General features: G+C 38.4%; 1 pseudogene; it reads left to right on the top strand.

Annotated features, from left to right (window-relative positions):
* The first annotated feature begins 16,169 nt into the window (after positions 1 to 16,169).
* Positions 16,170 to 16,994, top strand: LOC148007677 (rho-related GTP-binding protein RhoG-like; annotated as a pseudogene).
* Positions 16,995 to 26,026: the final 9,032 nt, after the last annotated feature.

The raw sequence follows: 26,026 nt of genomic DNA, 5'->3' as shown, positions 1-26,026 counted from the left end.
GGATCCAGTCTACTGTTTCTGCTGTTCTTGGTAGTAAAGGGACACGATGACTATGACAACACTTAAAAAAGAAATATTTAATTGGAGCTTGTTTACTGTTCATACATTTACACCATTATTGTCATGGCAAAAAGTATGGTGGCATGCAGGCAGATATGGAAGTGAGAAGGAGCTGTGAATTCAATACTGTGATACACAAGCAGGAGGAAGTAAAGTGGCTGAGTCCTGAAAGCCTGCCCTCATGGTAACACATAAACTTCAACGAGGTCATACCCAGTTCAACAAGGTCATACCTACTAATAATGCAATTCACTATGGAACAAGCATTCAAATACATGAGTCTATGAGAGCCATTCCTATCCACCATACTCTGCCTCAACAATATGTTCTTTTGTGCAGTCGTGAAACTGATCACCCTTAAATGGTATTAATTTTCATTATTATCATTTTAAAGTGATAATCTTTTCCATGATTTAATATACTACAAAATGTCTGCCAGTAGTAGTGCATGCCTTTAATGTCATCTCTCAGGAGACAAAACAGGAGGATCTCTATGAGTTCAAGGCCAGTTTGGTCTACAGAAGTAGATGCAGGACAGTCAAGGCTACAGGAAAAAATCCTGTGTAATGGATTGAATACATGATTGGCCCACAGAGAGTGGCATTATTAGAAGGTGTGGTTTTCTTTGAAGAAGTGTGTCACTGTGGGAACAGGCATTGAAGTCTCCTATGATCAAGTTCCACAGAGTCTCCTTCTGCTGCCTGCAGATCAAGATGTAGAAATGTCAGCTCAATTTCTATCAACATATCTGCCTGCATGCTGCCAAGTTTCCCACCATGACCATAATGAACTAAACCTGTGAAGCTGTATTCCTGCCTTAATTAAATGTTTTCCCTTATAAGAGTTGTGGTGGTAGTGGTCTCACTTCACAGCAATAAAACACATTGTCCTGAAAAACCAAAAAGAAAAAAAAAAGAAAAAGAAAAAGAAAAGGAAAAAAATCTTTAAATTTTGTGTGATCATGTCCATATCTATGCAGTCTTCTGTGATATGCAGGCTTACACTTTTGTGTAATGGATGCTTGAAGGATGTAACTTCCAGCCAGCCATTAGAACAGATACACATGACATACTCACAGAGGACTTTTGTATTATTTTTAAAAATCATGTATTGCGAGCCACCCAACAACTGAAGCATGAGCTGTTCCTGACTTTGTTGCCTGACTGTGAATCCTGTTCCTCTATCTGGGATGCCTTATTTGGCCTCAGTACCTTATTTGTGCCTAGTCTTGCAGAGGCTTGATATACCAGGGAGTGTTGGTATCCAGGGGAGCCTGCCCCTTCTCAGAGGGGAAAGAAAGATGCAAGAGGGAGATAAGGGGAAGGGCTATGTGAGGGGACACTGTGAAGGGTGATAGTAATCTGGGTGTAAAGTGAATAAATAAGTTGATAAATGGGAAAAATCCTGTATTGACACTGAAAAAGCAGTCAGTTATATTACCATCAACAGTTATTGCTACCTTAAAAGTTAAATATTCTGCATGTATTATTGTATTGTATGTTGTTTTACTAAGCAATTTTTATATATTACTCACTTGTCTAAAGGATTTAAATACTGCCTGAATAAGTAACAAGATGGAATCATTTCTTCTTTGAGTACCAATGATTATTACTGTTTTTCCTCATTTGAGCTATGTTTTAAATTTTTCTCACATTTGTTTATTCATTTTTCATATCTCTGTGTTGATGTGTAGCATGCTTGAAATAAAGAATGAATGGAGTTTAGAAATACGTTGAAACACCTGATCATCTCCTCCTACTATGTGGCATCTGGGTATTAAACTCAGATCACAGAAGCAAGATTTTAGAAGCAGATTTTAGAGGCAAGCACCTGCACTTCCTATGCCATCTTTCTACTACTATTTGAGACTTTATATCATTTCCTCTCTCTCTCTCTCTCTCTCTCTCTCTCTCTCTCTCTCTCTCTCTCTCTATCTATCTCTGTCTGTCTCTCTCTGTCTCTGTGTCTGTCTCTGTCTCTGTCTCTCTCTCTGTCTCTCTCTCTCTCTCTCTGTGTGTTTGTGTGTGTATGCGTAACAATAATTATAGAAGTGATTAGAGGTGAGTAGACAGTATTGGAGGAGTAGGAGAGTGAAGAGAGAAGCATGGAATGATGTCAAAATATTAGATTTATATGAAATAATCAGAAAAAGAAAACATTTATGTGAAAATGAATTTGGAAAGAGAAAATGTCTGCTTTGGTTTTTACAAATGTAGTTGTCTTTTAGATGAGGAAAGAAATGAAAGAGTTTCTTTAGAATTTTAAATCCCCTGTTAGTGCTGGAATGTAAACACAAAGCCTTTCTCTTGTCTCAGAAGACCACGTGTTCTTCACTTTATGACGAGATTAAAAAAAAATCACTTACTATTTCTCTTTTGCTAAAGCAAAATGGCTATATTCTATCATTCTCAGGTTTACCTTTGAGTGTATGAATACTTTGGTCTTAATTAGGGTCTTATTGCTGTGAACAGACACCATGACCAGGGCAAGTGTTATAAAGGACAGCATTTAGTTTGGGCTGGCTTACAGCTTCAGTAATTCAGTCAAGGCGGGAACATGGCAGCATTCAGGCAGGCTTGCTGCAGTGGGAGCTGAGTTGTACATCTTCATCAGAAAGAAGCCAGAAACAGTCTGAGAATCCTCAGGCAGCTAGGAGAACACACTTCCTCCAACAAGGCCACACCTCCTAATAGTGCCACTCCCTGGGCCAATTGTATGTAAATCGTTACAATTTCCAAGGGTCACTTTGAAAATAAATTTAGGAAAATCTTTCCCCATGTTCCCTTATCATCAATTTCAATTTTCTTCCCTTTACTCTCCTTTGACCCAAGTTTTATTATTATATGGAGAGAAGGGTAGGCAAAAGACAAGGAGAAATATTGAATATATCTATGACAGTTTGGTGGTGAAGCTTCTCAAAAGTGTACCTGCTTTAAATGAGTAGAGATAAGCACAGGATTCAGTCCTTAGTACACGTGTAACAACCAGGTAGACTTAAAATGATTGCTTGCACAATTCACAAGTATCAGAAACTTGCCCCTACTTCTGTGTATGTACAATGAAAATAATAGATAGACCGACAGAAAGACAGATACATAGATAGATATGTAGATCGTTGTTGAAATAGATTCTATAAACATTGTTCCATCAATTACTGAAGATTCATATCTCAAAGAGCCACTCCACATTTGTTCCTTATCTTTAACTTTCTTCCTGTCCCATATACATTGGCAGTTGGATGCATGTGTCTTTTTAGTTTTCATTCCTTTAGGAATAGAGTTAAATCCATGTTCACAATGCTCATCTCACTAATTTAGACATTCACAAAGTCACTGCATTTCTACTTAACCTATAGTAAGCAACCAAAACCTTCGATCCCAGAAACACTGTTTAAAGAAGAAAAAATAGCATGGATTGAGTGGTTAATTTTTTCTCATTACATGTCTGATAATCCAAAAGCCCCAAAATTATCCTCAGGATCACATTTTCTAATGAAGAAATGTCAGAGGCTTCTAAATTGTCACACATAATTAATTTTCCACATGTTAGTCACAGCTAGAGCCCTAGCATCTAGGATGTAAGCTTTGATGACAGCAAATCTTTGTGTGCATTCTTACATAAGTAACAAAGTGTGACTTCCTCTCTCCTTAATTTAGACAGAAATTAAGAGTTGATCATCTACCCTGCCAGGCAGTGGTGGCACAAGCTTTTAATCTCAGCATATGAGAGTCAGACAGACCTCTGAGCTTAAGGACATTAATGTCTACAGAGCGACTTCCAAGACAGCCATAGTTACAAAAATATCCTTTAAAAAACAGAAGAAAAGAAAATATTGAGCATCCAGGCAGATGTAGTACTACATGTCTTTAATCTCAGCACTGGAGTGTGTCCTAAAAATAAGAGTTATTTGTATCTTCCTCTTTCAAAAAAATGTGTTCTGAAAACTGGAAAATTCTATTACCATACTATACAGTCTGTTATATACATGCTAAGATAGAGACTATGATACAGAGATCCAGTATACCTATAAGGATAAAACATATATCTACTTACTCTTCAATCCCTATTCTAAAAAGGAGGGTGTTTGCTACATGCCTGTTTTGTATATCAAGTTGATTGTTACACCACTCAATTTTATTAGCAGTACTAAAAAGGAAAGATGAAAATACCAAACTGAAAAAGTATTTTTATTCATATTTCTTAATTATTGTGCAACATTATCAATCTTCATTGAATGTTTATATTTCTGGTCAGTACAATTCTTTTATGCGATCAGCTATTATACACAGATGCATAGAATTATTATGGATTAATTGGGAGACCAGCTCTCTCTTTCAGAATTTGTGTACGGAGAGCTGTGGCTCAGCTTTAGCTCCAGGACATAGATGGAGTCTGTAAGCTAGTATGTTTTTCAAAACAGACTTTTCTTATGTAGTTCTGGCTGCCCTAGAACATGTGCTACAGATCAGGCAGGCATCAAACACAGATATCTGCCTGTTTCTGAATCTTAAGTACTGTGATTAAATTTGTGCACCAACACCACCGAACTTACAAAGAATTTTGACGTTGAATCGACCATATTTTCCATTATGATGAGATTTTGTGACTATGAGAGCCAAAAAGTGGAAACTGGTAGTTTGAATAAGATGTCCCCTATTAATCTCAAGTATTGAAATATTTGACCCTGATTTGATGGTTATTTGGGGAAGATTAGGGAATGTGCGCACTGTTGAACAAAGTATATTCCATTGGATAGTTTCTGACCTTTCACAAAACTCATGTCATTTTAAGTTAGCACTCTCTGCTTCCTGCCTATCGTTTGAAGTGAATTTTTTAAGCAGCAGCATAAGGCACCTGCTTCCTGCTACCTCTTCTCCTTCACAGATCTTATCTGGAATCACAAGCCCATAATAAATACTTTTCTAATAAGTTGCTTTTTTGGTTCACAGCAATGGAAATGCAACTAATAAATAATAGAGAGAGCTTAAGAGGAAAAAAGAAGAGGAGAGGAGAGGAGAGGGGAGGGGAGGGGAGGGGAGGGGAGGGGGAGAGGAGAGGAGAGGAGAGGAGAGGAGAGGAGAGGAGAGGAGAGGAGAGGAGAGGAGAGGAGAGGAGAGGAGAGGAGAGGAGAGGAGAGAGGACATACCTGGTCTTGGGAAAACTCAGTTCTTTATTTTTACCATGCAGATTTACGTAGTTAGATTTTGGAGCATGTTAACCTCTGAGCAATCTCACTGGTTTCCAATTACAAAGACTTAGGTCATATTTCCTTTTCACAGTATATATGACTTTCAAGGAACACAAGGAACTACCTTTCATGAGTTTTAAGATTACAAACTGCTGTTTTAAACAGATAGCTATTCCCCTTGGAGCTTCTTAACCACAGAATATTTTACTAATTAAGGGAAACATTATGAATGTGTTCTCTCACAATAATTTTCTCCATAGGTTTTGCTTCCCGTTCTTGAAATTGACATAAGTTTCTCTTCTGTGGAGAGATACAACACACATTTCAGCATTATGCTGGCTAACTTGATGTAAACTTAACACAGATTAAAATCATCTGAGAGAAAGAAATACAAATTGGGCAAATTCCTCATAAGATCTGGCTGTGGGCAAGGCTGCAAAGCAATTTTCTTAATTAGTGATTGATGTGAGAAGGTCCGGCCTATCTCGAATGTTGATTTCACTGGAATGTGGTCCTGGATTTCATATGAAAGTGGACTGAGAAAGCAATGAGGAGTAAACATGTTATGAGAACTCTGATACACTCTACTCATCAGCTCCTGCCTCCAGACTTCTGCCCTGCTGTAGTTCCTGCCATGACTTCCTTTGATGAAGCCCTGATGTGGAATTGTAAGCAAAACCAACCCTTTTCTCCCTGACTTGCTTTTGGTCATGTTTACTACAGAAATAGAAACTCTGACTAAGATACACAGTTTTCTTCATTAGCCTCTATTTGCAGGACCCCTATTTAGTCTACCACCTCCACTAACCTGTTTTTTTTTTTTTGGAGCTATTAATTATTTTTTCTTAATCAGATACATTGTCAGTGCTCAGTTATTTGTGCTTCATTTATAATCTAATTCTGGGACTCTGTGTTGGCTCAGTTGTTATCCTAGTTTTTGTCAATTTTGAGAAATTGAAATAATTCCCTCAAAGAGAAGAATAGTTTATTTCCACAAGTTCTCCTAGGCTTCCCCGCCGCCACATACACACTTTGTCACTTGTAAATACCATGCATACACTGAAACAACAAAGCAGTGGAAATTTACAATTTCTATCCAACTCTCCTTCCAGAATCCCTAGAAGGAGTAACCAGTGCTTCAGTTGTTCACTTCTGCATGATCCTGCATACAGAGTATAACCAGCTATGATAGAATCATGAGTCTTCCACAGACCTCTGATTAAGAGTAATTTAGGAAGACCTAGGTATTGTTAATTCAAAGGACACATAGAATAATGATCCCTTTTGCAACTTTTCTTTTACATTTTTGTGTCTTCCAGGCCTATCCCAGCATGATCTCTGTTATGTAATGGGATTATTCAACAACATAGAACTGCTATGTGTATACATATATTTATGAACTGAAGGTCAAGTGTTTGTGGTTTCAATATCATTCAGTTCAAAATGAACTGTTCAAGTTACATAGGCTTGGCCCAAAGTTAAGCATTTAATCTATACATTTTACTTTATTTTATTCATGTTTGTGTCCATGTAGACATGTCTATCATGCTCAGAGTGACCATAAGGAAGTCTTTGGACCCAGAACAGAAGGTATAAATGTACGTGAACCACTTGGTATGAGATGTATAAGCTGGGGTCTGAATTCTAATTGTTTGGTGAAGCAGCAAGTGCTCTTAATTTCTAATCTCTCTCCTTCTTCATTTCCCTCTTCCTCTCCTTGTTTCTCCCTCTCCCTGACTTTCTGCCCATTCCTACTTATACCATCTAGTTTTGAGCCAGATTCTTTCACTGAACTCAGAACTTGCTAATTTGGCTAGACTAGCCAGTAAATTCCAAGATCCTGGTGTCTCTCCTTTTCATTTCTGGAATTACAGGTACATGTTGTCTCCACCTATTTCTCATGGGTTCTGTGGAATCAAACTCAAGGTCTGCATGCTTGTCAGGAAAGAACTTCATTGAATGATCTATCTCCCCTGATCCTGTACTCTTTATTAATAGAAATAATCATTAATGCTTTTAAAACAAGTGATATAAAACAACCAAATTCATAAAATCCAATATTCATTCAGAAAATTAATCAATATTTATTCCTTTTGAAACACTGTTTGAATTTCACTATTATTATTATTGCATATGTATATGTGGAGTTTGTGTGTAGACGAATGGTGTACATACTTTTGCAAACATGTAGATGCCAGGGAGTAACTTTGCAAAAACATATTCTTCTCTTTCAATTTCATGTATGTTTTGGTGATTAGATTTACTAGAAACACTCTCTGAATTTTAATATTATTGTTCTTATTATTGTATATGTACGTTTGCAGTTTGTGTGTGAATGGATGTTTGTATGCTTCTGTACATATGTAGAGGCCATAGAGTAACTTTGTGAATTTCATTCTTCCAGTCTATGTTCATACGTGTTTTGGGGAGTGAATTCAGTGTGTCAGGTCTATGGAGCCAGTCTTCCCTGTTAAGGCATCTTGTTGACCTCTGTCTTAGAAACTCTCCTTATAAAATTTATTTTTCTCTTATATTTTGGCGATTATAATTATTTCTCTCACCAATTCTCCCTCTGAAACCTCCCACATGACCCTCCTTTATTTTCTTTCTCATTCGTGTCTTCTTATTCACACACACACACACAAACACACACACACACACACACACACACACACACACACACACACACACACACCAGCATCAGATTTATAAAGGTAAATCAAGAGCACATGAAAGGCATACTACAAAGATCTGAAAATTCAGGTCTGAAAACACCAAAACTACCCTCATACCTGAGCATCTACGACTCTAGCAGGAGTAACCCAGGATTGTGGTATGGCAAGCACACTCATCGATCACAAAGTGACTCACCACAAACAATCACCAGGAAATTTGCCACAACGAAGGATTTATGCCATATTATTAGTTAGCTTACTGTTGTTTTGATAACACACTGACAAAAAACAACTTGGGGAGGAAAGAGTTTATTGGGTTTGTACTTTCTCATTATGGTTCATCTTTGATACACTCAAGATAGGAAGTTGAAAGCAGGACCTAGTGCAGAGAAACTCTGGTTATTGACTTCCTCATCATAGCTTCTCAACCTGCTTTCTAAGAGAATGTAGGTAGAAATGCCTAGGGAAGGCAAAAAAAAAAAAAGTGGCCTGAATCCTCCCACATAAATCATCCATCAAGAAAATACTACCACAGACTTGCCTACAGGTAAATCTGATGAGTCATTTTCTCAATTGAGGTTCCCTCTGCACAGATGACCATAGTTTGAGTTAAATCAAACAACTAACTAGCCTACTTCTGTTCCCTGAACTCCAAACTTAATAGTTTCTACTGACTGTTACATATAACTCGCTTAAAACTGACTGTCCAAATTTAAATTGGGTACCTTTACACCTTGGAGAAGCTTTATGTCTTCATTGAAGTTTATACAGCTTCTTTCTGATCCCCATGTTGGGCTTCTGCTTACATCATCTATGGCAGGTTCTCTGCCTTCAGTGAAGCCCTTTTGAACCCTGTAATCTCTTTAACACTTTCATTCCAATTTGTAATCTCTCTTCCTCTCTCCCCATTCTTTCTCTTGCTCTTCCTTTCATCCCCTCCCTCACTTCCATTTCTCTCTTTTACACACACACTCTCTGCAGTGTAGTATGTAATCTAAGATTTACTATTTATAATCATGATCCACTCATTTGCTAAGTCACTCTCTTAAGGCATCAGATCTTCTCATGCTTAAGGACTAGTGGCTTCTTCCTTTGAATCATTGGGTTTGGAGACAATAGTGGAACCCTGTGCTCTGATAAAACATGAGGATCTTAATAGAAATCTCACACTTGTGAAGCAAAGGAATGATGCATCTAAATTCCTGAATCTAGAGAATCAGATCAAAATGGGTATCAGTTGTGCTGTGTATTGTCCTAGCTTCTCTGTGCCACCAACCATCACTCTTATTTCTTCCTGTAAAGTCAGTACAAATTATTTTTCTTTATATGTATGGATACACATGAATGTATATGTGTATTATGTGTGTATTTGTATATATAATATATATGCATGTACACATATATATATATATTTATATGGTTTGTGTGTAATTGCAGGTAAATAGAAAATAACATGATCCTTTGCAGTTTTTTAATTGGATATTTATTATTTAAATTTCAACTGTTATTCCCCCTTGCTGTTTCCTGTCCATAAGTCTTGTATCCCATTTTTCATCCCCCTCCTTCTATAAGGGTTTTCCTCATCCCTAAACACCCACATTCCTGCCACCCAGCCCTGACATTCCCCTCCATAGGGTGATCTAGCCTCAGGAACAAGGGCTTCTCCTCCTATGGATGACCAACAAGGCCATCCTCTGTGACATATGCAGCTGGAGAAATGGGTCTGTTCATTTGTACTCTTTGTGTAGTGGTTTAGTCCCTGGGAGCTCTGGTTGGTTGGTATTGTTTTTCTTATGGGGTTGTAAACACCTTCAGCTTTTTCAGTCCTTTCTCTAACTCCTCCAAATGGGACCCTGTTCTCAGTTCAATGGTTTGCTGCTAGCATTCACTTCTGTATTTGTCATGCCCTGGCTGAGTCTCTCAAGAGACAACTATATCAGGCTCCTGTCAGCATGCACTTCTTGGCCTCAGCAACATTGTATAGGATTGTTGGCGCTCTCTCTCTCTCTCTTTCTCTCTCTCTCTCTCTCTCTCTCTCTCTCTCTCTCTCTCCCCCCCCCTCTGTGTGTGTGTGTGTGTGTGTGTGTGTGTGTGTGTGTGTACATAGGCTGGTTTCCCAGGTGAGACAGGCTCTGAATTGCCATTCCTTCAGACTCTGCTCCATATTTTGTCTCCCTATCTCCTTCTATGAATATTTTTGTTCCCCATTTTAATAAAGACTGAAGCATCTTCACTTTGGTCTTCCTTGAGCTTCATGTGGTCTGTGAATTGTATTTTGGGTAATTTGAGATTTGGGCTAATATTACTAATCAGTGAGTAAATGACATGTGTGTATTTTTGTTATTGGGTTACCTCACGCAGGATGATATTTTCTAGTTCCATTCATTGCCTATGAATTTCATGAAGTCATTGTTTTTGATAGCTGAGTAATATTCCATTATGTAGATGTACCACATTTTCTGTATCCGCTCCTCTGTTAAATGGCATCTGGGTTCTTTCTAGCTTCTGGCTATTATAAATAAGGCTGGTATGAACACAGTGGAGCATGTGTCTCTGTTATATGTTAGAGCATCATTTGGGTATATGACCAGGAGTGGTATAGCTGGGTCCTCAAGTAGTCCAATGTCCAATTTTCTGAGGAACCTCCAGACTAATTTCCAGAGTGGTCGTACCAGCTTGAAATCCCACCAACAATGGAGTAGTGTTACTCTTTCTCCACATCTTAGAAAGCATCTGTTGTGACTTGAGTTTTTGATCTTATCCATTCTGACTGGTGTGATGTGGAATCTCAAGGTTGCTTTGATTTGCATTTCCCTGATGACTAAGGATGTTGAACATTTCTTTAGGTACTTCTCAGCCATTCAATATTCCTTAGCTCAGAATTCTTTGTGTAGTGCTGAGGTCCATTTTTAATAGGGTTATTTGACTCTCTGGAGTCTAACTTCTTGATATATATATATATATATATATATATATATATATGTATATATATATACACACACACACACACTCACACACACACACACACACACACACACACACATATGATATTAACCGTCTATCAGATGTAGGACTGGCAAAGTTCTTTTCTCAATCTGTTGGTTGCCATTTTGTCCTAATGACAGTGTCCTTTGCCTTACAGAAGGTTTGCTGTTTTATTAAGTCCCATTTGAGATCCTTGAGCATAAGCCATTGGTGTTTTGTTCAGGAAATTTTCCCCAGTGCTCAAGTGTTCAGGATTCTTCCGCACTTTTTCTTCTATTAGTTTCAATGTATCTGGTTTTATGTGGTGGTCCTTGATCCACTTGGACTTAAGCTTTGTACAGGGAGATAAGAATGGATTGATTTGCATTCTTCTACATGCTGACTTTCAGGTGAATCAGCACCATTTATCTAAAATTCTACCTCTTTTCCACTGATGGCTTTAGCCCCTTTATCAAAGATGAAGTGACCACAGGTGTGTGGGTTTATTTCTGGATTTTCAATTCTATTCCATTGATCTACCTGCTTGTCTCTGTACCAATATCATACAGTTTTTTTTTTTAATCACTATTGCTCTGTAATACTACTTGATGTCAGGGATGGTGATTCCTCCACAAGTTCTTTTATTTTTGAGGATAGTTTTTGCTGTCCTGGGTTTTTTGTTATTCCAAATGAATTTGTAAATTGATCTTTCTAACTCTATAAAGAATTGAGATGGGATTTTGATGGGGATTGCATTGAATCTGTAGATTGCTTTTGGAAAGATGGCCATTTTTACTATATCAATCCTGCCAATCCATGATTATGGAAGGTCTTTCTATCTTCTGAGATCTTCAATTTCTTTCTTCAGAGACTTGAAATTCTTTTCATACAGATCTTTCACTTGCTATGTTAGATTCACACCGAGGTATTTTATGTTATTTGGGACTGTTTTGAAGAATGTCATTTCCCTCATTTCTTTCTCAGTGTGTAAACTTATTCTCAGTGGTAGAAAAGAGAAACAGAGGGAAATCTGTGAAGCCAGCCTATTCTATGGAGTAAGATCCTGGCCAGGCACCACTATTATAAAAATTCTGCCATTAAAACGTTAGAGTTAAGGGTATAGAGAATTTGGTGCCGAGCATTACCAAAGATGGCCCAACTACATTGCAATATCATTCCTCTATTTAATTCCATTTCCCTTTACTAATTACAGTACTGATGGATTTTCAAAATGAAACATACATCTCAGAAAATTAAAAACATACACCTACAAATAAGATAAAATATACAAAGCTTTTCTTTATTTTTCTGGGTCTCTGTTACCTACTTCAGAATAATTGTTTTTAGCTCTGTTGTTTACCCATGAATTTCATATTTTCAATTTCTCATGAGTTTAATAATGAGTTTATATTATGTAAATTTATAATAAATGTTTATTATCTATTACTTGAATGATAGACATCTAAGCTATTTTCATTTCACAGGTACTGTAAATATAAAACCAGTGAATATGGATGTGCAGGTATGCTAGTAGTTTGATATGGGTTCTTTTTGGTATGTGACCAAGAATGCTATAGTTAGATAATGTGGTAAACATATTCTTAGTTTATTTCATAACCTAAACACTGATTTCCATAGTACTTATATCAGTTTGCACTCCTACCAGAGTTCCTCTTTCCATGTTTCTGTGACAGCATTGGTTTAATTTGTATATTTATCTTAGCTATTCTCATTGGTATAAGATTATATCTCTAAATGTTTTTAATTTTCATTCATGAGAAGTAAACATGTTGAATGTATTTATAATACTTCTCAGCCATTTGTATTTCCTCTTTTCAGAATTTTATATTTTGTTTGATGGCCCATTTTGAAAATTCTATATTTTTGAGATTATAACTTATATTTCTCTATTTTCTTCCCTCCTTCCAATCCCTCTAATTTTCCTACCTGCATGAACTCATTCAAATCAATGGCCTCTTTCACGATTAGTTGTTACTGAGTGAATATATGTATATACTTATATACTCAAGACCCTCTTGAAGTAGATTGCTTTTCATAATATTACATTTTAGAAATAATTTGTATATTCCAAAATTTCTCTATTAAACATATACGTGAAAGAGATTTTTTTTTCCAAACTAAATGCTATTCCTTCAATTTAATGATGGTGTCCTTTGCTGTACAAAAACTTTTCAGCTTTATGAAGTTACATTTATTACTTGTAGAGCTTTCTGTTTGCCAGGGTCCAGCCTCAAAACAGGATCAGAGTTCTCAACTGGAAGCAGGGATATCTGGAAGGTGTATAATAAATATACACAGACTACATTTGGGTACAAACTGACAGGAAATTTCAAGGCTTAAACTCACTCTCTCTCTCTCTCTCTCTCTCTCTCTCTCTCTCTCTCTCTCTCTGTCTCTCACAGCTTGAGGCTACACACATTCTGCATTCTCTTGAGCACTCTGAATTTTTTATTGCATTTTTCTTTTCTCAAACTGCAACACTTATGCACACCTCTGTTCATTACCCTTTCATTCTCATACACACTGTTGATACACACCTCACACATATCTCACACACACCACATGCACTCTACTTTCACTCACATGCACAATCTTCATACACACCTCACATTCTATCTTTACTTACTCTTCACATTCTCTTCTCATTCTCTCATGTTCGCTCCCACATGCTCGCTCTCATTCACTCTTCACATGTTCTCTCTCATTCATTCTTCACATATTCTTCTCAAGCTTGCTAGCCTTTCTCTTGCCCCAGTCTTTTATTTATAATCCAAAAGCAGGTAGAAAAAAGACACTGTATAATCATTGCCAAATCAAATTCAGAAGAATAACCACATCCCACAAAGAACTAAGGATTACAATTGTTCCCCAAAGTTCCAAGCTTCCCCTATTCCCAGGCCTGAGGCCAAAATAATAATAATTACAAACTTATAATCATTTAAACTTTAACTTTTAACTTATTATACTTCAGAACTCAAAGCTACGAAGTCAGCTACTTGCATTTTTTCTGTGAAGCTCTAATGATAAATGACACGAGCAAAGCTGCCAGACAGTGGCCAGAAAGAATCAAGTTAACCCTTAACTCAGTGATTCTGCTAGCTTTCTGTTCCTTGCACACAATGACTCTCATAAGAGTCCCAGCATTTTGACTTAGTTTTACTAGTATATAATTTTATATATTCTACACATTCTTATTCAGGAACCACTCTCAAGTGTTATATAAAACTTATTTCCTAACTTCATTAAATTTTTCCTTTCTTAAGGTCCCAATGTTGGCTCTAATTCATTTTATAATAATTTCTTTAAATTTTCTTTGAAAGTCAAGCATTAATCTGGAACTACTATTGTGCAGTTATTACATTGTTTCCAAGATAAGAACACACAGCATGTACCTGGGCCATTAGGGCTGTGTAATGCTGTGCCTCTAAACCTCAATTTCCAATTGTTTAAGAATCATAACAGCAAGGAACATCTAGTTTCACAGAATTCACCAGAGCAAAAGGAGAAAGAAGTAGGAAAGTCAGATATAATAGAATAATTATGCACACCAAGGCCAACTGAAAGGCAGTCACACACAAATGAAATCTATATAACCGTTGTCCAGGGCTAAGGTTAGGAGAAATGGGAACAACCAGTTTATACAAAGAGCTGCTGCGGGCTACTGAGATGTCTCCATCCTGGCCTACTGCAGGCAGCCTCTTATTTCAGATGGCAGGTCCCCTGGAGGGATGTGTCTCCTGCTTCTCATGGTCCCAGACACCACCCTACTTTACAGGGAGCTGCCATGGGCTTCTGAGATGTTTCCATTCCAGCCTACTGCTGGCAGTACCTGTCATTGTATGTTGTCCCCAGCATCTGTTAAGAATGTCAATTCCTGTGTCAGTGAGTTCAAGTACATCACATACGTTCTACTGTATCAGATTCAGGACACTGGGTCTTAAGTTGCAGTCCTCATTTCATTTGCAGTTAAGTCTGTGTAGGGTTAGAGGTAAGAATCCAGACTCATCCTTGTATATGACCCTGAGCATCATTTATTGATTTTTTTCATATTTTTAAACAATAACATGGTTGTGTTAGTGTGAGCTTATATGTGAATCCTCAATTTTATTCCATTGATAGGTGTCTTATGTCAGTACCATATCATTTTTTTAACCTAAGCTCTGTAGTATAACTTGAAATATAGGATGGTAGATACTTCCTGCTCATATATTATTCAGGATTTTTTTTTGCTATAGTAAGTCCTTTGTGTTTCTGCTTGAGATTCTGATTACTATTTTCCAATTTTTGTGAAGGATATTACTAACGAGTATATAGAATTTGTTAGTTGCTTTGGGTATGTTGGCCATTTTCATATTAATAACCCTGCCAGTCCATTACCACGGAAGTCATATCATTCTCTGGTTTCATAAGTTTGCCTTTCTAGTTTTTAAATTTTCACTGAAGCCTACACACACACACACACACACACACACACACACACACACACCACATACCACATACCACATACCACATACCACATGCATACACATATAAACACACTATTTAAATGTATGATAATATATGTATATATATGTTTTATACATTATATAAAACATTTGTCTTTTGGGGGATTATTACTCACCCCATATTTTAATTTCCCTTTTCATATATTAACCTATAAATGTCATTTTTTTTGCAGCTGAATAGTATTTGGTTGTTCATGTATATGTATGTTAATTGGTTTTCTATTACAGGGGATGGACACCAAGACCATGGCAACTCTTATAAAGGAAAGCAGTTAATGAGGGTTAGCTTCATAGATTTAGTCTGTTATCCACATGGCAGGAAGCATGGCGACACCTAGAGAAACATAGTGCTGGAAAGGTAGCTGAGAGTTTTATATCCAGATTGGCAGGCGACAGGAAAAAAGTGACACTAGGCATGGCCTGAGCTTATGAAACATCAAAGCCCACTGCCAGGGACACAAGTCCTCTAAGAGAGCCAGACATACTCTAACAGGGTCACACCTTCTAATAGTGCCACTCCCTGTGACCCTAGGAGGTCATTTCATTCAAACCAACACATTAAACTCCTTAGTCCCCGCAGGATCAGAACCATGTCATAATACAAAACTGCATTCTATACAACTTCAAGATTTCACATTGTTTATCAAACAATATTTAAAAGTTCAAAATTTCCTTTGAGACTCATAGCAATCTCTTAACCGAAAGGCCCTGTAAAATCAGAGTTAGAAAAGCAGATTATGGAGCCCATAGCTGCCCCCGGCTCTCCTCCACAAGGAGGGCACCAGGTCACTAATTCCAGTGGAGTCCAGAAGAGGGAGGAGACACTGCCTCCAAGGTAGTGACTTTACCACACAATGCAGAGCATCAAGTGTGTGGTGGTGGGCGATGGGGCCATAGGAAAGATGTGCCTTCTCATCTGCTATACAACTAATACCTTCCCCAAGGAATACATCCCCACTGTGTTCAACAATTACAGCGCCCACAGTGCGGTTGATGGGCACACCATAAACCTAAACCTGTGAGACACTGCCGGCCAGGAGGAGTTTGACCACACCCTTTCCTATCCTCAGTCCAACATCTTCTTCATCTGTTTCTCCATCGCCAGTCCACCCTCCTATGAGAACGTGAGGCCCAAATGGCACCCAGAGGTGTGTCACCAATTGCCTGATGTGCCCACCCTCCTGGTTGGCACCAAGAAGGACCTGACAGCCCAGTCTGATACCCTACGGCGCCTCAAGGAGCAGGGCCAAGCACCCATCACACCACAGCAGGGACAGGCACTGGCCAAGCAGATTCATGCTGTGCGCTACCTCCAGTGCTCAGCATTGCAGCAGGAGGTGTTTGCTGAGGATGTCCGGGCAGTGCTCAACCCAACACCAATAAAGCATGGGCAGTCCTGCATCCTCTTGTCACCCTGGGCCTCAGCTTGGGGGCTATCCCTTGTCCCTCCACCATTTGTGCCTTGGCACCTTGTCTGCCCCCAGCTGTGCCTTAAGGACTAATTCTGGCACCCTCTGCTGGGAACTCCCTGAATGCCTTTTATTCCTTAAGGAGGTACACAGGGAAAGGGGCTTTGGGCCCCACCCCACTCTGCTTGGGAATACCAAGTATTCCATGAGTTCACCTTAACCAGGTTGATATTTCTAAGAGGCTAACCCAGTGCTCCCCTCCATTTCCTGCTACTGAGCAGTTCATCCAGCTTTCCACAAAGTTGTTGCTGCCTGATGTGATGCCTCCTCAAGATAGGGGCTCTAACCTCTCTCTGTCTTAGTTCTTGAAGTAGGCTCTCAAAAATGTTCTCTCCTTCTCCCAAGGGAGGAGCCACAGAATCCTCAGAAGAAAAATGTGCCCTAACCTGCCCCATGTGCCCAGGATTGATGCACCTGCTGAATGACTCAGGCCCCATGCTCCTGGGGGCCTTTCCTACCCCCATCAGCATCAATAAAACCTCCTGTCTCCAAAAAAAAAAAAAAAAGAAAGAAAGAAAAGCAGATTACCCATTCCTGCCTCACCCCTCTATCATCCCCCCTTGTGGAAGGGGGAATGGGAAGGGGAGCAACATTTGAAATGTAAATAAATAAATAAATAAATAAATAAATAAATAAATAAATAAAGGGGGAATCACTTTAAAAATTAAAAAAAAATTGACATCAAGTCAGAATAGAATTTTCAAAAATTTTTGAAATGGAACCAATACTTTTACATTTAATACTTTCGATTGAAGTGTGAGATCAACACTGAAAAGTATTAAGGATGTCAGAATCCCATAGTTTCAAATATTCCATTAAGATTTAATTTAATTTTATATGTAAAAATAAACAAGCACACCATCTCATTAGCATAAAAAAGCAGATTAAACACTTCCCATATACAATGCCACATGATATACATTACTATTCCAAAAGGGAGGAAAGTAAGCATTATGAAGAAATATTGGACCAAAACAAGGCTGAAAAGAAGGTAGGCAAACTCCAAACTCTGCATCTCCATGTTCAATGCCAATGTGCTTTTCATATCTGCAACTCTTTTAGCTTTGTTGACAGATACATGCTCTTCTCTGTTTGGCTGTTTTCACAGCCTGTGAGCACCTTTTCTTGGCAGGTATCTCTTGGCTCTGGCATGTTAAAATTTTTAAGGTCTCTAAGGCAATCAAGGCTTCACAGCTTCAAAAAATATCCACTTTAGGCCTATATGCACATACTCTCCAGACACATTCATGACCTCAGTGGCTTTGCATAGGTGTGAAGAATGTTTTTCTAAGATCTTTCCAATATCCTTGACTCTAAAGCCAGAACCACATGGCCTGTTGAGCAGTATTCACCAGGAGAAGCTACTTAGGGATGGGTTGAACCCAGTAAAAGTCTTTGTTAGTCAGCTATGGACTATACTGAGATTTGGAGAACCCAGTGTTAACCTGAATATTTCCTGTGGTGAATTTTAAGCAGAAAAAAAGCATGATCTGGGTTGACATATTTCAATTAACAAAAACATTTAGCCAGAGGCATGAACTACAAAAGCTAGAAAGCAAAGTTAATGCATTTTGAGACTTTGCCAAAACTATACAAATTTAATGAATTATGTCTTTGCTTTCATTCTGGCAGGTGCTGTCTACATGCTGAGTTTACACACTGATTGTTACTTTCTTCATGAAATCAGTTGTGCTATGTTCTGGGGGCCAATTAAGGTCTGAATCTCTGTTATATTACTCACTGGTCTTAGTGAACAAGTCAAGACTCATTTTCTTTTAGTGTAAAATGCAGAGTTCCACTGTTCATCTAATCTTTCTTTTATCTCTTGAGATTTCTAAGTTTGTCCAATTTTGTAGAATTACCTCTGACAGGGGATTTTTAACTATTGTTTTAATTCAAAAACTAAAATTTTAATACTCCTAGATGCTGGCTAATGAATTTATTTAGTCAAACCATTAGTACGTATACACAGAGTAGTTAGTATCAGAAGCTCAGTAATACTGTGGTTGTCCATATGAATTAACCCAAAAGCAGAATAGCAGTAATCAGAAGAAGGGAAGTGCCTAGACTAAAAGGTTTTATATATTACACAAGTTTCTTGTTACTTATAAGTCCTTTAACATTACTTTAGGCTGTCTCTAGTCACACTGACTTTCATTGGTCAATAGACTCAAATCTGGTTAGTTCTCACATTCATGTAGTACAGAGGCAGGGTATCTCAGCATAACCAGCACTCCTCACTTATTTATTGGGTAGGAATGTTTAACTCCATTCCCAGTGACCCTTTCTGTGGCATATTGTCTGATTCCATGTTGTTTGTTTTCTGTTTTCCAAAAACAGAATCATTTAAAGAAGTTTCTTTAGGAAGGGTCAATTTTATAAATCCAATTTTTGTAATGGAAATTCCCATGTTCCAAATCTCTATTCATACAAAACATATGTTTCAAGAGGAGGTAGAGGAGCAGAGAATGAAAACACCTGAAGACCAGTGAGACCTTATTTTCAATGAGTCTGTAGTCTAGAAACAGTTTATTTGGCAGTAGCATCTGTGGCTTCTGTTTCCTTGACTTGGGTAAGGTGGATCAACGTTTAATGACAGCTATTTTCACAATAATAGGAATGGAGAGAAACACTGTAAGGAATCTTTTAAAGTTGATTTCTTTGCATCTTTGGCTACCTAAATGACACAGTCAATATTACTAGACTGGACAGGGGGAAACTGATGGCAGATTCTCAGAGGTAAGCTGGCTCTCTCTGATAGACAAAGTCTTTATTAATGGCTGTAGTACCTGTAGTGACTATTTTTTTTTTGTTGTTGTTGTTTGTTTGTTTGTTTGGTTTTTACATTTACTTTGTTTATATAAGTATACTGTTGCTGTCTTCACACATATCAGAAGAAGGTGTTGGCTTACAGATGGTTGTGAGCCACCATGTGGTTGCTGGGAATTGAACTCAGAACCTCTGAAAGAACAGTCAGTGCTCTTAACTACTGAGCCATCTCTCCAGTCTGCCTGTAGTGACTTAAGAAATTAATGGTTAGAGAGTTCTGCCAATTGCTGGTCTCTGAGCATAGGAAGCAGTAGTGAAGATCTCCCAACGTAATTTCATAGAAGGGTAAATTTCTCTGTATATGGGTACAGTGGGCAGAAGCAAAACAAAAGGAGGCCTATCCATCCTTTGGTGGTCTCCAATGAGTGGTTTATTAATGTTTCTTTTAACATCTTTTTTCTTTTTCTTAAATCTGGCCAGAACTCTGAGGCCTATATGGAAAATAGAATTTTCATTCTATGTCTAAGACCTAGCTATTAATCAAGAAGTTTAGACTATAAAAGCCCATTACTAGACGGACGCTAAATAATGAGATTAGTTCCTGGAGGAGCTTCTTAGCTACTATTTGAGCAGTTTCAGTCCAGATAAGGAATAGTTCTACCCATTAAGAAAAGGTATCTATAAAATGTAGCAAACACTTTTGTCTTTCCTCAGTAAGTTGGATCTTGATGAAGTCAGTATTTTCCAGAGTTTATGGGAATGTTGGTCTATCATTTGGACCCCTTCCTGCATAAGAGCTTTTTGTTTTGAATCCACTTGAGTATGAACTAGAATCTGACTGAGACATCCTATGTTAGCGGTTCACTCTCTATTTAAGATACCTTGGTGTGAGCAACTCAGAAAGTTTTGTGAACTCCACATGAGTTGCTTAACTTGAGCCCAAATCATTTCAGTTGAAGTAACTATAACAGTTTTGCCTTTTATCTTGTGAGAGTCATGAATGAGGACATATGGGTTAGTCATAAGGAAAGACGATATTGGGATTGATAATGGGGTGTTTCTCAAACCAGACTCAAGGATGAGCCTAGTACTGAGTCTCACAGTCATTTGACAGCCAACATTCTGATATTTTTCACAGGAGGGTGCTGTGAGTGTAAGAGCTTTACTCAGAACTTCGTTGTTTTCTTTTATTAAAATTGCTGGAGTTTTCACAGCTCTTAGACAGGTGGGGCCCTCCTGTGGCTACAGGGTCCAATCCTTTCAAGGTTATATACAAGGTATTTCCAAGCCCCAAAGTTTGAATTAAAATCCTTTTGTCTTTTCTTTATTCTCAGTTCAAATTCGAGGCTTAGTGCTCTGTTCCACTGTGCTAATGTATAATATATAATGTATAATGCCTTGCTATTTCCTTAAACTCTGGTACTTGGAGGCAGCAATTCAGAGGCTGTACCTGGCTCTCAAATCTCAAACTCTCAAACTAGTCTCTTAGTGTTTGGAGTTGGGATCTGAAGAATGGCATCAATGCTACATTGAGACAAGCTCCTTTTTACTCTCTTAAGCTGGTAGCCAAAAATAAATTGTGTTCTATAAAAACGCTGGGCTTTCTTAGCCTACTTTATGTACTATGAGATCTGTAACTCTTGCAGCAATCCCCTCAGTGATCTATTTTCCAGGAAACCTCTGATGGAAGGCCAGAAAGTCTGTATTTAATGACTTTAAATCCTCGAGCAACCTGGTCTAGGTAAGTTCCTTTTATAATCAAAGATGATTTGACTTACCTCTGTCAATGAGAGTTGAAAAACACATCTTTCAGGTCCAAGACAGCATGCATCATTGTGTGTGCTCATGTGTGTGTGTGTATGTGTGTGTGTTTGAAATAATCCATTTCATGACAATCAGGGGTCTTACATTTCTTCACAGGCAGGAAAAGTATATTTCTCGGTGACTAGCAAGGTATCAGGATGCCTGATTCTTTGATCCAAGCAATATGAACTGCAATTTTCCCTTTTGATTCCAGAGACAGTATGTATTGTTCTCTCTGAATGGAGGGAGAAAAACCTGATTAGTTGGACCATTCTAAGAGCTTGGTGTTGGTCAAGTCCTTGGGAGGGGATGTTTTTATCAAACAGAGAATGAGACACCAAAACTTTTCTTGTTATCTATAAGTCTAACTGAGTCTCCTCAGAAAAAGCGACAGTACATTTCAGTTCTTGCCAAAGGTTTTGTCCCAATTTTATTGTGTCTGTTGTTATACACCCTTTGAGCTACTTCCAACAACTGGGGTCTGCTAATTCATTTTTTTATATTTTATAACATTTTTATAGAATCTAGGACAATTGGGTGTCCTGTTTTTCAGCTGTCTTTCTAAAAAGTACCACTGAGATTTAGATAAAGTCTCCTTAGCCAGGCTTGTATATAAGGGAAAGTCCCTTTTGTCTAGGCTGTGTTGTCTGGCTGCCCATCCCAGGGGCAGCTTGGTTCCTTTTCTTTAGAAAGTGCTGCGTTTTATGGATCACTGATTAAGAGTGACAACAATCATAAAAGAGAAAAGGGGTGGAACTTTCTGTTTTCCTTCAAACTTAGCCCCCAGTAATTTTTCCCTTCTCTGTGGCTGATTAGAGCATGATGACTGGTGTAGAGGGAATGCTCATCTGGGGAAACTATTTTCCCTATCCTGTGTGCATTCTGTTTAGAGGACAAGGGGCCCTGGATGAAATACCTGGCTTTTCCCCTCCTCCACACAGGGGCCAACCCTGTGAGCAGGATTCAAGCAACTAAATAATTGAGTGCTCCTGCTCGAGGAGTAGACAAATAGAGCTTTTTTTTTTTTTTTTTTTTTTTTAGGTTTCTCTGGGCGACATGTGGGGGTGGGGGTGTTGCAAAAGGATTCAATATAAGACAAAGATTTTATGCCAGAGGTTTTTTACACCAAAGGGAGCCACTGGTTAATAGGGTGAAAAAGAACTGTCAAAAACACACAGACATAAAAGGACAACCGGGAGTGGCTACCACACATTCATACACCTGAGCAGATAGAATGATCTAGTAATGTTTATATGGATCCTGCGCACCAGATCCTCATTCCTGTCTGAACTTTCCTGTCTGTCCAACCAGAAGGTGCCCTGACCAGACTTACATCTAGAGGTAACAGACCCTATGACGTACTAATTTAGAAGTATTAGACACCTCTAAGGAATTAGGCAGTATTTGATCAAGCAGAGCCCCATGGAGCTGGAACATCTCAGTCTCTGCACCTCCTAGAATTCCCTTGACCAAAAGACTTTTCCTTGCTCCAAGTGATTCTGAGACCCCCAGTGTCTTGAGGACTGATCTCTGAGAGTTTGGTGGGACCTCCAGAAATGTTGTGGGGTTTTCACCAGAGAAGACTGCTTGTACATGGGTTTAAACTGGTAGAAAATCTTTATTAGCTAGCAAGCAACTACATGGGGAATTCAAGATCCCAATGTAGCTCTGAGCCTTCCTCAGTGTAAGCTTTTAAGCATAGAAACTGTGTTCAGAGTTGTCAGACTTCAGTTAACAAGGAAATCTAGCCAGGAGTAGAACTACAGAATCTAAAAGCAAGGTTAGTACATTATGAGACTTTACCAGAACTATACAGGTTTTGATAGATTATGACTTGCTTTAGTGTTGGCAGGTGCTGTCTACTTGCTGAGTTTTATAGCATGGATGATATTTTCAACAAGCTATGCTAAGGTCTGGAGTCTTACTAATTTCTGGAACCCTGTATTTAACCAAAGCATTGAAGTACTGCTGATTTCTGGTCCAGAATGTGGCTCCCTACTTTAATTACATCTTCACCAACTTTCCATTTTTTATACTTTCCTTATTGTCTAAGTTTGGCTATCCTACATCTTGATCTCCAGGACATTCTGACCTTGAACTTAGAAGTCCACCAATCTCTGTCTTCTGAGTTCTGGGGTAAAAGTTATGTACTGCCACATCTGAACCAAAGCTGTTTTTAAATTCCATTTCACAAGTTGGAAGTTTAGCTGGGCAGGGCCTTGCCCGGAGGTCATCAATCTCTTTTTGTTCCATTTTGCTTTAGCCTCTTCTTTAAACTATTTTCTGATGCTCCTTTTCTCCTCAAACCAAATATTTTATATTTCTTTTCCTTGTTCAGCTTACTCTTTTTCAAAAGAAATCTATGTAATACTGGCCACCAACCACCAAGCAACACAAGCAAAATATTAGGTTGTTCTGAAATTGTCCTATACCAAAGGACGTTCCATTTTGCATGTTCTAAGTTGTTTATCCATTATACTTCAACATAGGGTAGGGCCAGGGAGTGTGTGTGTGTGTGTGTGTGTGTGTGTGTGTGTGTGTGTCCATGTGAGGGAGAGTAGAAAGGAAGAAATCAGCCACCAGCCCAAATTATCACATGAACAACCTCTATAGCATGTATTATTCTCTGAAACCCCTTGATCCAGGTCTCCAATGTTCAAGTCACACTTAGTACCACTGTCTTCCCTGCTCCTACTACTATGCCCTATTAAGCTGCACTTAAAACATTCTAGTGCTTTTCTTTTTCTTTTTCTTTTTTGCCACCAAGTGCACTTTATTGAATCCACTGTGGACAGATATGCGAAGGTAACATTTGCATACACATAGCATAAAGGGTCAAGGCCTTAGCCTCGGGGAAAGGCCAGATGTGGACTGTGGAACACAGGGCAGCTAGAATCCAGAATGTGGCATTCTTTGTGAAAACGACAGAAAGACTACCACAGAGGTGGTTGAGAAAATTATGATGCAGATAATGAGCATGAGGATGCTGAAGATCAGGGAGCTAATGTTCAGGCACTTGGCAGTAGAAGCATAGGGCTGGGCTCCAATCACATCATCTACCATCTTACTGTCCCTGGACTTCATATAGTAGGCATAGCTAATGAAGCAAGTTCCAGATTTCTCATGTTCATATGCTCCAAAGTAGTAGCATGACCCTGCTGTTCCATAGAACAAACTACACACAGATGGCTGAAAATCATAGGGCTGGGAAAATAATATCTCCCCCAGTTTATCTTGGTTCAGGAGAGAAAGGTACACAACACTCTGTGGGAGATAATTGTTTACCCATAAGATAAACTTAATCATTTTAAAATGTTGGTAGGGCGTATTTTGCTTTTGTTTTTCTTTTTGTTTTTCTATTTTTTTTCCAGAGACAGACTTTCTCTGTAGACCATGCTGGCCTGAAACTCAGAGTGCAATGGTATCTGCGTCCTAAGTGCTGGGATTAAAGGCATGAGACACCAGGGCCTGGCTAAAAAGAAGTTTGATGATTCTGTTTTTGTTTTTGACATAGACTTTCTCTGTTTAATAGCCATGGCTTTCTTGGAACTCAGTAGATCAGGCTGGCCTCAAACATGAAGAGATCCACCATGCATGACTTTTAAAAATTAACAACAACAACAAAAACAACAACAACAACAACAACAACAACAACAGCAACAACAGCAACACCTTTAAAGGATCTCATTATGAAGTCCTTGCTGACCTGGAACACACTACATAGACCAGGCTATGCTAAAAATCATAAGTATCAGCCTCTGGTCTTAGTACCTGGGATTAAAGGCACATATTGCCACACCCAGCCTTAAAGTTAATCTTTAGCATGTGAATTATTTAGCACTCATATTTTCTGTAAGTTGCTGTCTGGCCTTTAAAATCTTTCAGACGTTCACTAGTACAGCATTTGGCTTTATGGTAACATTTTCCTGGGGCAATTTGTCCACTTGGGCCAGTCTTTTTATCTAGAGCTTCTCTCAGATTTTCCCAAGACATTGTCCCCCATACATCATCTTTTGACCATGTTCTCACATGTATCAAAGAGAAATACATTCTATAACATATATTTTCTTCATTTCCACAGCACTCAGAATAAACATATCCACATATAATCACCTGCCAAACTTTAATTCATTCTCTCATTCCATGGGTGGATATCTCAAAGTCCTCACCTTGAGCCTGGTAGTACACACCTTTAATCCCATCATTTGTAAGGATGGGTGAATCTCTAAAGGTCATCTTGGTCTATATACTAAACTCCAGACAAGCCTGAGCTACATAGTAACTGCCAGTCTCATAATAGCAACAACAAAACAGCAGTTCAGCAACTGCAGGAGCCACAACACAAACAATAAATCTCAGACAAAAGCAATTCTGAGGCAGAACTTTCACTAATTATCTTAGTTTCCTATCCTGGCTAACTTTAAGGCCCCTGGCTGTATAATGAATCATAATTATTTTCTTTATTCATATTAACATTTTAAACTGTAGAACATTTTATCACGACTAACTTACTTTCTTCATTTTCACTGATTATGTACAAGGAAAGAAAAATAGGATGTGAAAAAGCAGAAA

Source organism: Rattus norvegicus, chromosome 1, assembly GCF_021556685.1.
Source record: "Rattus norvegicus strain SHRSP/BbbUtx chromosome 1, alternate assembly SHRSP_T2T, whole genome shotgun sequence".
NCBI classification, from domain to species: domain Eukaryota; kingdom Metazoa; phylum Chordata; class Mammalia; order Rodentia; family Muridae; genus Rattus; species Rattus norvegicus.
This window is presented reverse-complemented; position numbering and strand designations above follow the sequence as displayed.